The 15533-nt window shown below is 37.4% G+C and overlaps 1 protein-coding gene across 1 annotated transcript in view; it reads right to left on the reverse strand.

Annotated features, from left to right (window-relative positions):
* The window catches only part of ITIH5 (inter-alpha-trypsin inhibitor heavy chain 5), a 243668-nt gene that overhangs the window by 157446 nt on the left and 70689 nt on the right, over positions 1-15533 (reverse strand). The window lies entirely within an intron of this gene.

Genomic DNA, 15533 nt, shown 5'->3' on the forward strand with positions numbered 1-15533 from the left:
GTCAGAGGTTAATTTAGTTGTGGTTCAGAGGTTAGTTATTGTAGTGGGTCTTACAATCAAATAGGGTTTAATCCTAGTGTCAGTATGACACAAGCAGACATACTTAACCCCCACAATGCTTAATCCTAGAGCTGAAAACATTATTTATTTTGTGATTATCTAATAACACTATTTTTCCTACTGTAATACGACCAGGCATGTAGAAAGTTTAGATGTTCCAAAAATAGCCATAATGCATGCCAAAGGTGTGTACAGAGTTGACATATTGGGTTGCCCTGGGATTAAAATATGGTTTTAAAGGGACAGTATACTGTAAAATAGTTTTTCCCTTAATGTGTTTACAATTGTTTTTTTTACCAACTGCAGAGTAAAAAATGGATGAAAATTAGCTTTTTAAGGCTTATTTGTAGGGATGCACCGATACCAATACTAGTATCAGTATTGGCACCGATACCAAGTATTTGCATGAGTACTTGTACTCGTACAAATGCACCGATACTTAAACCGATACCTCCACTTCCTACCCATATGCTATCTTGTGGCGTTTTTTCAAACTGTATGTTCCCATTTCATTTTAAACTGGAGTGGAGACTAAACTAAAAATTGTTCACTACTTCTGCCAATACAAATTGCTGTTATTTGTATTATTGTAGGAGAGATCACTGTACCTCGTTCAGACAAACCCCTGAAGTACTGGGCAGTTAATAAACAGATTTCCAGCTCTGGCTAAAATGGCCCAAAAATATATTTCTGCCCCATGCAGTAGTGTGGAAAGTGAAAGACTGTTCAACTTAGAGTCGAACCTCCATACAAATGTCAGATTGATGTTATATAACAGCCCTACAACCCAATTGTATCACTCCTTTAAATTTAATATTTTATTGTAATATTTTTTATTTATAAACATATTCAGTGAACTTTTTTATTATTTCATAATGTCTTTTGAATTACAGTCCTTAATAATTATAAAGAAGGAATCTTAAATAATTAGTCTGTATTGTGCTTTGTAAACTGTCACATGACATAAAAAAAAAGTATCAGTAATTGGTATCGGCGAGTATTTGAAAACAAGTATCGGTACTTGTACTCAGTCATAAAAAAATGGTATCGGTGCAACCCTACTTATTTGTGTATATTAAAGCTCTGATTTTGTGTTTTGAAGCCACAACCTAATAAAATGGGTTGAGCTTGTAGGTATAATCAGATCTCATTACTGTATCACATTGTGCACATATACCTGCTTCTTTATCTTATATCTGTCCTTAAAACAATCACCAGTACCTTGAGAGAACAATGGAAAATCAACATTTTATTACCTTATCTCTGCTATATCGCACTGGGAGTGTAATTTCTTCTGCTGGCTGTGTTTACAAAGCTTATCTATAGCTGGTACACGCGGCCACAAACTTTCAGAATAGGTGGGGATACCACATGCTAAATCAACCATTTCAAATGCCAATATAAGGGTAAAGGAGCTACTTGTAAACAATTTAATACACTCCAGCAGGTAAAGTGGATCATTGGGAACAAATTAAAGGGGAGAAATTTTTTGAGTAAACTGTCCCTTTAAGTTTATGTGGGGTTTTCAGAGTAGGAAAATTAGATATTGGGCAGAAATAACAAAAACTGGAATTTATCCATTTGACATAAAAATAATGAAAATAAAAACTGTAAGGATTTATAATGTTAACACAGGAGCTAACTTCATAAGGAATCATGATGTTACACTAGTAATTATAGATGAAAATGCTTTAAAAACATTTCAGATATGGGCTTTACCAAGGTAATATATGCAATATATTCCATTTGCTACAGTGATTAATCAGAAGACTAGGGGTTTATTTGTGACAAAAAATCCACCCATCACAGTAATGATTGTTTATTTAGATTGTTCCTCATTCTCTTGTTTTAGTTTGTTTAGTCTATTTTATGTATCTGTATTTTTACTGTTAATTAGTGTTTTTTTGTTCCCTTTCTCATGTACCCACACACTACAAAAATATTATATAATAATAACATATCTGTATATCCTGTAAAAACAAGTCCCAGATAAGTGAAGAACCTGTTGCTCCTGGCTGGAACATTAAAGGTTAGAGATGCTACTAAGTGTAAGGCAATTTAAGGTGTAGTTAGTGTTTTCTTTTTAATTTAGTAAATTATTTTTTTTTTACATTTAATTTTTAAATTGTTTTTATATTTAAGTGTTGGAGTTGCAATGAGGGCTAGGGGCTTATAGCACTCATCCTCGTATGACAGAGTAAATAGACTAAAACGTAACCTTTAATAACAGTAAAAACAGGAAACCTGCAAAACACACCCAACCACCAACTATAAAAATCGTGTTACACCCCCTGTTATGGCCATCCATTGATTGGCCATATAGGAGTTGTGTGCCCGGATTGCATCCCTTTTTGGTTATATAACCTTTGACAGAAACAGTGAACGGTAAAACCCTTTCTTCCAAGTAGTTCTACCTATTTCCAAATTCAGGGACCGTTGTCCCATATACATTCTAACATGCCAGTGTATACTACCATTCACAGTCTTACGCCATTATGGATCACAGCCTAATTACCGTGTTACTCATAATCGTAGCTGACACCTGATCTTAAAGAGTTCTCATCAGTATGACCGCTCTTGTTATTGCTTGTGGCTTATACTCATCCCCCTAACATATACCAGTGTGTCAAACTGAAACTTAACTTGTATATGATTCTCTATGGCAACAATATCCACCCCTTGTTCTGCGATGGTAAACCTATCATGGTGCTGGTAATTGCTGTGCGCCTCAAAATTTCTCACATAGTGACACCCACCAAGTAATGGAGATTGTGAAGTAATAAACTGAGTTAGATAATTGCAAATGTATTTTTTAAGTGCCTTTTCTATTTCAACTACATTTTAATTCTGACTTCCAAAATAAAAACAATGACACCTAATCTAATAGCCCTATAAAAATAAAAAGCCCCCCCAAAATAAAAAAAACCTAGCCTACAATAAACTACTAATAGCCCTTAAAAGGGCCTTTTGTAGGGCATTGCCCTAAAGAAATCAGCTATTTTCCCTGTAAAAAAAATACAAAGACCCCCCCAATGGTAAAACCCACCACCCAACCAACCCCTCAAAATAAAAAACCTAACTCTAAAAAAAAACCTCTATTTTTTGAATAGCCAATAGAATTTTAGTAGCTCTCATCCTATTGGCTGATTTAAACAACCAATAGGATTTCAGTAGCTCTCATCCTATTGACTGATTTGAACAGCCCATAGGATTTCAGTAGCTCTCATCCTATTGGCTGATTTGAATTTCCAGAATTCAAGAATGCAAGGGACATCATTTTGAAAAGGCTCCCTTACATTGAAGATTCATTATACGGCGGCGACCGTATGAAGAGGATGCTCCACACCAGATGTCTTCAGGATGGAGCCGCTTCGCGCCACTGGGATGAAGATAGAAGATGCCGCCTGGATAAAGATAGAAGACGCCACCTGAATGGATGAAGACCTCGCCACCTGGATGAAGACTTCTCGCCGCCTGGATGTCCGGACTTCAGAAACTGTAAGTGGATTGTCGGGGGTTAGTGTTAGGTTTTTTTAAACTTTTTTTGGGTGGGTTTTTTTTTAGATTAGGGTTTTGGGCATTCTTAAAAGAGCTAAATGCCCTTTTGAGGGCAATGAAAAAGAGCTGAATGCCCTTTTCAGGGCAATGGGTAGCTTAGGTTATTTTTAGAGTTAGTTTTTTTTTATTTGGGGGGGTTGGTTGGGTGGTGGGTTTTACTGTTGGGGGGGTCTTTGTATTTTTTTACAGGGAAAAGAGTTGTTTTTTTAGGGCAATGCCCTACAAAAGGCTCTTTTAAGGGCTATTGATAGTTTATTGTAGGCTAGGGTTTTTATTTTTATTTTGAGGGAGCTTTTTTATTTTTATAGGGCTATTAGATTAGGTGTAATTGTTTTTATTTTGGATAATTTCGTTTGTTATTTTTCGTAATTTAGAGTTTGTTATTTTATGTATTTTTTATTTTTTGTAATTTAGTATTTTTAAATTTGTTGTAATTGTAGATTTAATTTTTTTAGTAAGGTTAGGTTTTTTAAATGTGTAATTTAATTAATTTAATTTGTAGTTATTTTCATTTTAGTATAATAGTAATGTTAGTTTAATTTATATACAAAGAGAGAAGCGCTCTACCAGGAACGAACAACAGCTAATTAGCTAGTTCTATGGCGATTTACCACCGTGAAGCAGCCTCTTTTAGACAGTGTGCTTTTCACAAAGGAAAACTTTCCTTAAGTATATCAGTCTGATATGATCCGGCCAAGTAAGGTCAGTCCAGCCCCGAAATACCAGGCAATTCTCCTCTGAACAAGGAACATGACAACCCCAGACGATCGTCAGTTAGGTGCAGACGCCTCGTCAGTTAGGTGCAGCTACATTAGTTTAATTTATATTTATTATTTAAATTTAGTTTTTTTTTTATTTCCCAGGTAAGTTTTTATTTATTTTAAGATAGGGGTCTTGTAATTTTAATTTAAAGTTATTGGGTTGTTAGGTTTAGGGGTTAATAGTTTAATTAAATTTTTGGCAATGTGGGGGCTGGCGGTTTAGGGGTTACTAGGTTTATTTAGTGGTAGTGATGTGGGAGACCAGAGGTTTAGGGGTTATTAACTTTATTTAGAGGCTGCGATGTCAGGGATCGGCGGAATAGGTGTTAATATCTTTATTATAGTGTGGGCGATGTTGAGGTGCGGGGGAATAGGGGTTAATAACTCTAAAATAGTGTTTGCGATGCGGGAAGCCCTTGGTTTAGGGGTTAATCGTGCAGTTTATGGGTGTTAGTGTACTTTGTAACACTTTAGTTATGAGTTTTGTGTAACAGTTTTGTGACGTAAAACTCATAACTACTGGTCTCAGATTGCGGAACAGATCGTGTCGGTATAGGGTGTAACGCAAGATTTTTATCCTCACCGCAAAACTTACCATGGCAGCGCTATGGAAATCCCATGCAAAAACTTAATTTTTCGAGTGCGGGACTGACGTTGCGTTACAGGCTAAAAGCCTTGCGGCACAGTTATACTGACAAGACTCGTAATGGCTGCGTTGCTGTTTAAACGCTAAAATGGCCATTTTTTCAGCTTTAAAACACGAACGCAAAACTCGTAATCTAGGTGTGAATGAAGCACAGTTCTGGTGCAATTTAATTTATGAACCAAACTATATAAAGTGAATGCATTCTATTTTATCGGCACACATTACAGACAAATCACAATAAATGAGATTAAAAAAAGAATAATATACAAGAAGATTCACAGAAAGTACAAATGATGTTTAAAAAAGGATACTTCTCCGTGGTTACACAGAAAACCTCCCAAAAAAGAAGGAAAAAAATAATATGTATATAGTGTAATATTGTAATATATACAGTGATCTTCATTCTTCACCACCCAAATGTGCACTCACAAATCATTGAGCAAAAAAGCTCTGTTGTTTAAGTGGTCCTGATATGTTAGCTGTCATGATCACCAGTGAGATTAATCTCCCTAATAGTAAATATCACTCAGGGGGGAAAAAAAGGGACACTAAACCCAAATTTTTTTCTTTCATGATTCAGATAGAGCATGGGATTTTAAGCAACTTTTTAATTTACTCCTATCATCAATTTTTCTTCATTCTCTTGCTATATTTATTTAAAAAGCAGGAATGTAAAGGATTGGAGCCTGCCGATTTTTGGTTTAGCACCTGGGTTACGCTTCCTTATTGGTGGCTAAATATATCCACCAATAAGCAAGCTCTATCCAGGGTGCTTAACTTAAAATGGGCTGTCCCCTAACCCTTACATTCCTGATTTTTAAATAAAGATAGCAAGAGAACAAAGAAAAATTGATAATAGGAGTAATTAAAAAGTTTCTTAAAATTGCATGCTCTAGATGCTCTGAGGGAGGTTCTGGAGGTGGAGTCTGAGCACAGGTCTGCAGGTCAGGGTCTAGCTCTGTACTTCCAATACTGCTGCTGGCGGGAAATTACCACGCTGAAGCCCTGAGTCCTGGGGTGGCTAACGGCTGACCATAAGACTGTCACTGGAACCTCGATTGGTGTCCCAACAACACACCAAGAGATCACCCTGATAATCCTCATCTAAGTTTGTCTACCCCCTGGCTGGTATAACTACAAGATAACCTGCATTTCCTCATCCCCCCTTCTCCCACCGGTGCTGCACGAGAAGGGGGTGACTAATAAGAGAGTAATACAGCTTCCTGGAAGCAGCGGATAAACCACCGGTCTCTCTTAGCACCGCAGAGCAGGGGAGAAGGAACTGCTTGAGAAGCAGAGAACCGCTTAACTGGCTCCCCTCCTGACAGGACGGCAATCTCCTTGATCGAGTGAGACCCTGAGGAACATCTCATTGGCTGCAGTTCGTGGCGGTCTTGGAGAGGGAGCCCATCTGGCCTGGTTGTCCTCCTTTTGTATAGTATCGTGGTGAGTGGTTTGCGGTCGCTGTCTCCTGCTCCCTGTGGGTGTGACGTGAAGGAGACGTGGTGCAGCTCAGAGCGGAGGTGATCAAGATCTGGAGCAGCTGAGTTAGACGGGCATGGAGAAAGCCCGGGATAGCCCAAAACAGGTGCAGTAAAGCCGGGGAAGCTACCGGGCGGTATCTCGGCCCCTCCTCCCACCGGTGCTGCGAGAGGAGGCCCGAGTGAGTCCCAGAGGTTATTGCCTGTTCATCCGGCTGAAGCTTGTGTGGGCTCTATTTTCTTTCTACTGCACCGAGGAGTAGAGTGGAGAGCTGCAAGCCCGGAGCTGTTTAACAAGGTACTGTTGGGGAAAAGATTTCTCCCTCCTGGACAGTGAAAAACAGCCAAAAAAAAAAAGGGGGAAAAGTAGGGGAAAAAATGAAATGAAGAAAAAAGGGGGAAAAAAAAGTTTAATTCTGAATCTATCTTTGGGACTGATATATCATTAAAGGGACAGTATACACTCATTTTTATATAACTGCATGTAATAGACACTACTATAAAGAATAAGATGCACAGATACTGATATAAAAATCCATTATAAAACTGTTTAAAAACTTACTTAGAAGCTCTCAGTTTAGCTTTGTTGAAAAGGTAGCTGGAAAGCCCACTGCAAGTGGGAAATGAGACACTCCCCCTTCTTTTGCATATGAAAAGACCCTTTACACAAACAGGAGCAAGATGGAGAAGGTAGCTCACGGTATTCACATAAAACTTTGGGGCTTGGTTAGGAGTCTGAAAATCAGAGCAATGTTATTTAAAAATAAGCAAAACTAAACATTTTTTTTTTTTTAAAAACTTCATGGACTATATAAATAGATCTACAAAACATTAATGCAAAGAAAAAATGAGTGTATAATGTCCCTTTAAGGGGACTTTTTCTTGCTTATTGGAAGAGAGACTTTTGGAAATCTGATTATAACAAAGCTGCCTAAGATTTCTCTGACCCATGTAATTTCAGTTTTTTGTAGCAATTTGCTGTGTTTTCACTTTCCTTGCTTCAAGAGGAATAAGATTTATAGCAATCTGTTTAATTAGAAAGGCAGAGCTATAAGTGCGGTGGATAAGGAGGGAGAGGGGGAAAGAGAGAGAAAAGAAAAGCTATATGCTATTTTGTTTATCTCGCCTAATCAATAAGTTATTTTTCTAAGCTTCTGTTGACTTTGTATAGTCTTAAGGCTGAGTGGTTGAATCTTCTCTCTCCTTAAGTACCTTTCTTGTGCCAGGGTTAAGAGCATACTATAGATGGGCAATGTATGTTAATTATCTCCCTCTTAAAGTGAACACTTAACACTGTAATTCTGTGAATCTTGGTTTTTCCTTTTTCATCTGTAATTTATTTCTTAATAACACAGTTTTCATTACAGTGATTCTGGAATAAAGCCTGCCTGATTTTAGCTCCAGCACAGATCATATATACATACAGATAGAACTGGTTGCTCTGAATAAGAGAGGGGGAGTGAGGTGAGGCAAGGGAAGAGAATAATAATTCTCTCCCACTGGGGTTGGTATAAATTCCCTTGATGGTTGAACATTTTTCTGTAAATAGGGTATATTGTGTATAGATAATTGTTATAAAGGGAGGAGGGGAAGGAGGAAGAGAAGGGGTTCTTTCTTTTTCCCTTCCCTTCCTAGGCCCCTACGTACTGCTGATACGCCTGTGGCTGGTCCTGTGACTCCCTTCTTATTGGATCCTACACTATACACCACACCAAATTGTGAGTATCCTTTAGGCACCAGTTTTTTTGGGGGGGGTTTTGCACTCCCTTCACTGGGTTCCCCCACCCTCCCGTCCTTTTTTTTTTTTCCTTCTTTTTTCACTGCACGTGGGAAATCTTTAATTGATTAGATCGGCTTTCCCTCCTTCGATTCTTTTTTATTCACTTTAATTATCACGGTATATGGACAAATTCCTTTACAGTCACTCCCGGACTCCTTCGCCAGCCATGGCAGCAAAGCAAAGAGAAAGAAGAACCAAAACCCACTACAGATCCCGTTACTGATACACAGTCAGTTCCTGTAAATGTGCTAACCACTAATGAAGTGACTAATATGCAAGTCCTAGTAATGAATATCGCAGAGGCCTTAACTCCCAAATTCGATACTCTTAGAGTGGAGATTAAACAGGATATTACTTTACTATCACCAATAGAATTAATGAAGTAGAGCAGAGAGTATCTGATCTTAAGGATCTCACCACCGCTCAAAGCACAAGTTTAGAAACTACGATTGTTACTTTAACCAAAATGCAGATTCAAATTGAGGATCTTGAAAATCGTGCTAGGAGAAATAACATCCGCATTATTGGGGTACCTGAGGGAAAACAACCTGAAAATCTAAGTCTATTTATTTCAGAGACTCTGGTGCAGCTCCTTAAAATCCCCCCCAGTAACTCTCAGATAGTGGTTGAAAGGGCACATAGAATAGGGAAGTCACAGGTGGACAACAGAGGAAATAGCAGACCCAGACCAGTAATAGCTAAGATGCTCAATTTTAATGATAAGGTAACTCTATTGCAATACTTCTGCAAGAATCAGCCCATCATTTTTAAAGAAAATAGAATTCTCCTATTTCAGGACTACTCAGCAGAAACCGCATTCAAAAGAAGGAATTTGGCCCCAACGTGCTCTAAATTTATCCAACAGGGCTACCAGGCCCTAATTATCTATCCTTCTAAACTGAAAGTCTTCGTCAAGGGAGAAGTCTATCTCTTTGAAAATGTACAAGATGCAGAAAAACTTTTGAGTCAATTAAACTCTTCTGAGTAATATTGAGTCCGTTTAAAGGACTTTCTGTTAATTCCTTATTAATAAAAGAATGCAGGGACTCATGTTGGGCATAATGGGGGCTATAATTAATTATTTTCTTTTTTTTTCTCTCCTTTCTCCCCTGTCCCTCTTCCCTCCACTAGCTAAACTATATGGCTAACTTTAAAATGGTATCCTGGAACATTGGAGGTATTACCACTCCTATAAAGAGGATATCGATTCTTACCCATTTAAGAAGAATGGAAACAGATATAGCATTCCTCCAGGAAACGCACCTCAACCTGGAGGAAGCTTTAAAGCTTAAAACATCATGGGTTTGCCTCACCATGTCCAGGGATAAAGAGAGGGGTGGCTATTTTAATAGGAAAAAAAATCAATGCAGAAGTGATATATGTCTGGGCAGATCCAGAGGGGAGATCAGTGATTTTAAAAATAAAAATTGGTAACCGTGTTTTCACGCTTTGTAATATATATGCACCCAACACTCTTGATCCAGAATTTTGGAACCAGATGCAATCTAAAATCCTCTCTGTACTGGAGGGCTATTTAATTCTTGGAGGAGATTTTAACATGGCCCCACAGTACCCTCTCTATAGATTAAGGCAAAACACGAAGCAGAAAAAGCAGAAAAAGGATCATTTGGAAACTAAATTACTTACCAGAATCATGCAGAACTTAGATATTAAAGATATATGGAGGATGCAAAATCCTGATTATAGGGATTATACATGTTTATCTAAAGCCCACACGACTTTATCAAGAATTGATCTTTTTCTAATAGATGAAAGGCTTTGCACATTTGAGGCAAAAGCAAAAATACTACCTATTTCTCTATCTGATCACGGGCCGATTACCCTAGACTTTCAGGTGAAACACCCTAAGTCTAAATCTATTCGGTTTTATTTTCCCTCTTTTCTAGCATCAGACCTGAAATTCAAGAACTGGCTTAGGACTAAGTTTAATGATTATGACCATTGTAATGCGGAATACAGAGATAGCCCTGCCATATTTTGGGAGGCTGCAAAGGCAGTATTAAGAGGTGAGATTATCGCTTATACTGCCATGTTAAACAAAAAATTGCAACAGAGAGAGAAAGAACTAAAGAATGCAGTAACAAATGCATATAACCGACTCCTCCTTGATCAGAACTCGGTTAATTGGGCTAAATATACCAGAGCTAAGAGCAATAAAGACGCATTTGCGTTATTTCGAGAAACCCAGAAAGATTTAAAATTACAGTCAAAACTATACAGATTTGGAAACAAGTCTGGGAAACTATTAGCCAAATTGGTCAAAAGCGATAAAAAGTCTCCGCTGATTGAGAAGTTATCGTCAGGGGGGAAGCATGTTCTCCAACACGAAGAAATAGCGGAGGAGATGGTAAAATATTATCAAGATATATACGTCTCTAGAAACTCAAATCTAGCTCAGGCGGAAGATTTTTGGAGCAAAATTTCTTGTCCTGAGATATCTGAGGAATCAGCCGAGATTCTTAATGCTCCATTTGCAGAAGAAGAAATTAAGAAAGCCATTTCTGGTCTGGCCTTGAACAAAGCTTCTGGACCGGATGGGCTACCTAATGAATTTTATAAAATTCTATCTCTAGAGATCTCACCACACCTTTGTAAATTATATAATCATATGTACACTGATGGAGAGCCAGTAGCAAAATCCTTTTCAGCTTCATACACAACTTTAATTCTTAAAAGCGGGAAGGATCCAACTCAGAAAGAGTCATATAGGCCTATTGCCTTATTAAATTCTGATTATAAGATTTTCACTTCAATTTTTGCCCAAAAACTGCAAAAATACTTGCTAACATTATTCATAAAGACCAGGCTGGGTTCTTAAATGCTCGAAACTCCTCAGCAAAAATTAGAGAGACCTTGGTGGTATCAGAATTTTTCTCCAATGCTGGGGTGGTGGGGGATGGGGGGGAGAGGCAGCCCCTGATTTAGCTGTGATCTCAGTTGATGCTGAGAAGGCAATTAACTCAGTTCAACATGATCATCTTTTTTCTTCCCTAGAAAAGTTCGGTTTTAGAGGAGGTTTTCTCAGCTTTATTAAAAACATATATGACCAACCTTATACGAAAATAATTGTAAATAATATACTCTCTCTGCAAATCACGCTGGGCAGGGGAACCCATCAGGGCTGCCCTCTCACCCCCTTCCTCTTTAATCTCTGCATTGAACCTTTAGCAATTATGATCAGACAACAACTAGAAGGCATCAAAATAGGTAATTATGTACTAAAAGTAGCCCTCTACGCAGATGATATACTTATATATTTATCAGACAATAAAACCAATGTACCTAAACTGCTACAAATTATCAGTAAATTTGGCTCATTCTCGGGCTACAAAGTAAATACCACAAAATCAGAATTATTTTGGCTTAGAAGAAACAATAGCTCCCTTAGTAATATTCCTTTTCGTGTGGTCAAAGACTCATTTAAATACCTTGGCATTCATATTCCAAGTAACCCAAAATACTTGTATAATCTTAATATACTCCCAGTCTTATCAAATTTTAGAGAAAAGCTTAGAAGCTGGGAAAACCTACCACTTCTATTTCTGGACGAATAGCGCTATTTAAGATGGTTCTCTTTCCTAAATTGCTTTATATTTTACAGAATACTGCAATAATGCTTTTAGAGAGAGATGTTCGAGCAATAAATAGTATGCTCAGAAGATTCATTTGGCAGAATATAAGACCTAGGATCTCGCTGATTAAATTATCCTCTTCAAAAGCTTACGGAGGCTTTGCCCTACCGGATATACGGCTGTACAATCTTGCTTTTTTAGCACAAATTGTGGCTGACTGGATTTTCTCCAAGGATTATGTTTTGAATAATGAACTCGAAGAAAGAATTTGTGATCCATATCTACCAAGAGCATTGATATACTGTGAACCAAAAGAATGGCCAACTAGTATTAGAACACTTAAAATGTTTGTCAATCCACTGAAGGCCTGGTGGAAGATAGGAAAGCTTTTAGAAATAAATTGTCAGGTTTCGCAATATTTACCTATAATGGGCAACCCAAAATTAAATTTGCTTTCATTAACCAAAGTGCATAGAATATATACCTATAAATACAGTGTGTGTGTGTTTATATATATATATATATATAAAACAAACGCAACCATTCAAACCTTTATTGGATTTTATTTGCTTTCATTAACCAAAGTGCATAGATTATATACGTATAAATACAGTGTATGTGTGTATACTTTGTGTATATAAATATATATATATATATATATATATTATGTATATATTATATATAACAATATTAATTGTGAGGGGGGTGGAAGTCTTGGTGAGTTCTTATGAACTTCTGGTGCAATGCTGTCCCCTGCAGATTCATGGCCAATCGGCGCTAGCAGGGGGTGTCAATCATCCCGATCGTATTCGATCGGGTTGATTTCTGTCCGCCGCATCAGAGCAGGCGGACAAGTTATGGAGCAGCGGTCTTTAGACCGCTGCTTCATAACTTCTGTTTCCGGCGAAAAAAACGCGGCATAAAGCTCCATACGGACCTTGATAAATATGCCCCTAAGTATTGTCCAGACTGATGCTGTTTTCTCGAGAGTCTCTGCGCCTTCTAAAGATGTCACTGACCTCAATTATCTGATGTACATTTCTCCACTTGCTTGTGGTATTGCAGTGAACTAATGAACTGAGATACAGAATTAAATGTATGAACTAGATTATATAAGCTCTACTGATTTTTCAGCGCTATACGGACAAATGATAATAATAATAGTATAAAGAGAATTCATTCTTTTATCCACACACAGAACAGACACTAAAAGATAATAATATATAAAGTAAATATTGAATGGTGAATTAAAATAAAAGCTTTAAAATAAGTCTTGTATACATGGGATTTATAAGAATTGCAACAGTTAATGTCCAAAACACAAATTTATTCTACCTACAAAAAAAATAAATCTACCTTTCCTGTCTCCAATTTCCTTTCCGCTGTTTAGACTGATAATGCTTTTGCAACAACAAAGCACTGAAAAAGTTTACTGTACTTTTCTAAGGTGACGCTTGACTTCCCGAAGATAAGTACAAATAGATAGCTCACATATAACTTAATTAAAAAATTGCGAACTGGATTTCCTGTGGCTACTGATAACTGAGATTAGAGCGACATGAAAGAGAAATGTTTGCTCTTAATATATGGAAAGTCCACAGTTTGGTTATTGTTCCAGTTAATTATAACAGGTCTTTTATTTATTGCCAGAAAAGGAAATGCAAAACAAAACAAAAATATAAACAATTGTTTATGAAATCATAATATAATGGATACGACATTGAGGTTCCATTACTTTAATGCCAGCTGGACTATTGGATTTACAATCAGGTGGGAAATATCAAAATGTGGCTGAATAGGTTTGTCATTTATGCAGTTTTATAGAGTAACAGACACATAGATCAAAACTTCTTCTTATTAAAAAAATATATATCTGTTATGCAGTGTTAATTTCGTCGACTAAAACTAGACTAAAATGAGTATAAAACTAAAGAAATTCTGATGACTAAAATACGACTAAAACTAAAATGGCATTTTAGTCAACATACTATGGGGCCCATTTATTAAGCTCCGGATGGAACTTGAGGGTCCATGTTTCTGGTGAGCCTGCAGGCTCGCCAAAAACAGACCGCTGCTCCATCACCGCAATTCAGACCGCTGCTCCATCACCGCAATTCAACACGATCGAGCATGATCGGGTTGATTAACACCCACCTGCTGGCGGCCAATTGGCCGCGAATCTGCAGGTTGCGGAGTTGGTGCAATGCTGAATATGGAGAGCGTATTGTTCTCTGCATTCAGCGAGGTCTGTCAGACCTGATCCGCATTACCGGATCAAGTCCGACAGACCTTTGTTAAATAGGCCCCTATGACTAAAACTAAATCAAAATTTGCTGACAAAAACATTTTATGCAAGGTGTTATAATCAATCCATATCTAATTACTGCTCTTTTGTCAAATTTACACAACTTAATTTTATTAAATTTTAAGATAAAGACATGTTATATACCACAACAGTTAAATCTGTATTGCATGTTCAAACCTTGATACCATAAATATAAACAGGTTAATAAACTTTTACTCCAGGAGTATATAATGAGTTTGGAAGTTTTAGAGCAGTGCTAATATTGTTGAGAAAATTTTTCGAATCTGTGAACAATCAATTGATTCTTCCTATAGAAATAAGCATAACCCACGAGTATGGGTTTGTTATGCTGTGCCTGTGCTAGCTGCAGAAACTTTTGTTGTGTTGAGTTACTTGATACTTGTTTTAATTATTAACAGAGAACTGTTAAAGGTTTTATATTGAGTAATATGTTCAATTTAGCCAATACAGTTTACAGTTTTGTTTTTTATATTTTAAAGTTGCACTTCTGTTTGTTTATAAAACTTGGTTTTATTTAATTTTAAGTTTAATAAAGATGTTATATATCACATCGGCTAAATCTGTGTCTGTATTGCATGTTTAAACCTTAATACCATAAATAATAACAAGTGTTATGTTTACTCCTGCGGTATATAATCATTATAGAGAAATGCTTAAATAATGCATTACACTTTAACTAAACCCCTTAGATTTTAGTCGGCTAAAATTTACTGGAGATTTAGTAGACTAAAATCTTCCTGGAGAAACTAGACTAAGGGGCCTATTTAACAAAGGTCTGTCGGACCTTATCCGACAGTGCGGATCAGGTCCGACAAACCTCACTGAATGCCGGAGAGCAATACGCTCTCCGTATTCAGCATTGCACCAGCAGCTCACAAGAGTTGCTGGTGCAACGCAGCCCCCTGCAGATTTGGGTGGTGTCAATCAACCCGATCGTACTCGATCAGGTTGAATTGGGGCGATGTCTGTCCGCCTGCTCAGAGCAAGCGGACAGGTTATGGAGCAGCGGTCTTTATAACCAGTGTTTCTGGCGGGCATGAAGGCTCGCCAGAAACACGGGGCTTCAAGCTCCGTACGGAGCTTGATAGATATGCCCCTAAAACTAAAACAATTCAGATGACTAAAAAAAAGGCTAAAACTGTAAAAGCTGTTATGTTATATTATAATGACACCCCATCAATAATTACTTACAAAGCCTGCATAGGGATCCCAGACAGCAGAGTCAGGAAGTGCTATGGGCTTGGATGTGTGCTGCTGGTATGCAGTAAGGACATTTCTGGCTGAGTTGAGATGTCCCCAGTGAAATTAATAACTGGACAGACAAAACA

This window comes from Bombina bombina, chromosome 6 (genome assembly GCF_027579735.1).
Source record: "Bombina bombina isolate aBomBom1 chromosome 6, aBomBom1.pri, whole genome shotgun sequence".
In the NCBI taxonomy this organism is placed as follows: domain Eukaryota; kingdom Metazoa; phylum Chordata; class Amphibia; order Anura; family Bombinatoridae; genus Bombina; species Bombina bombina.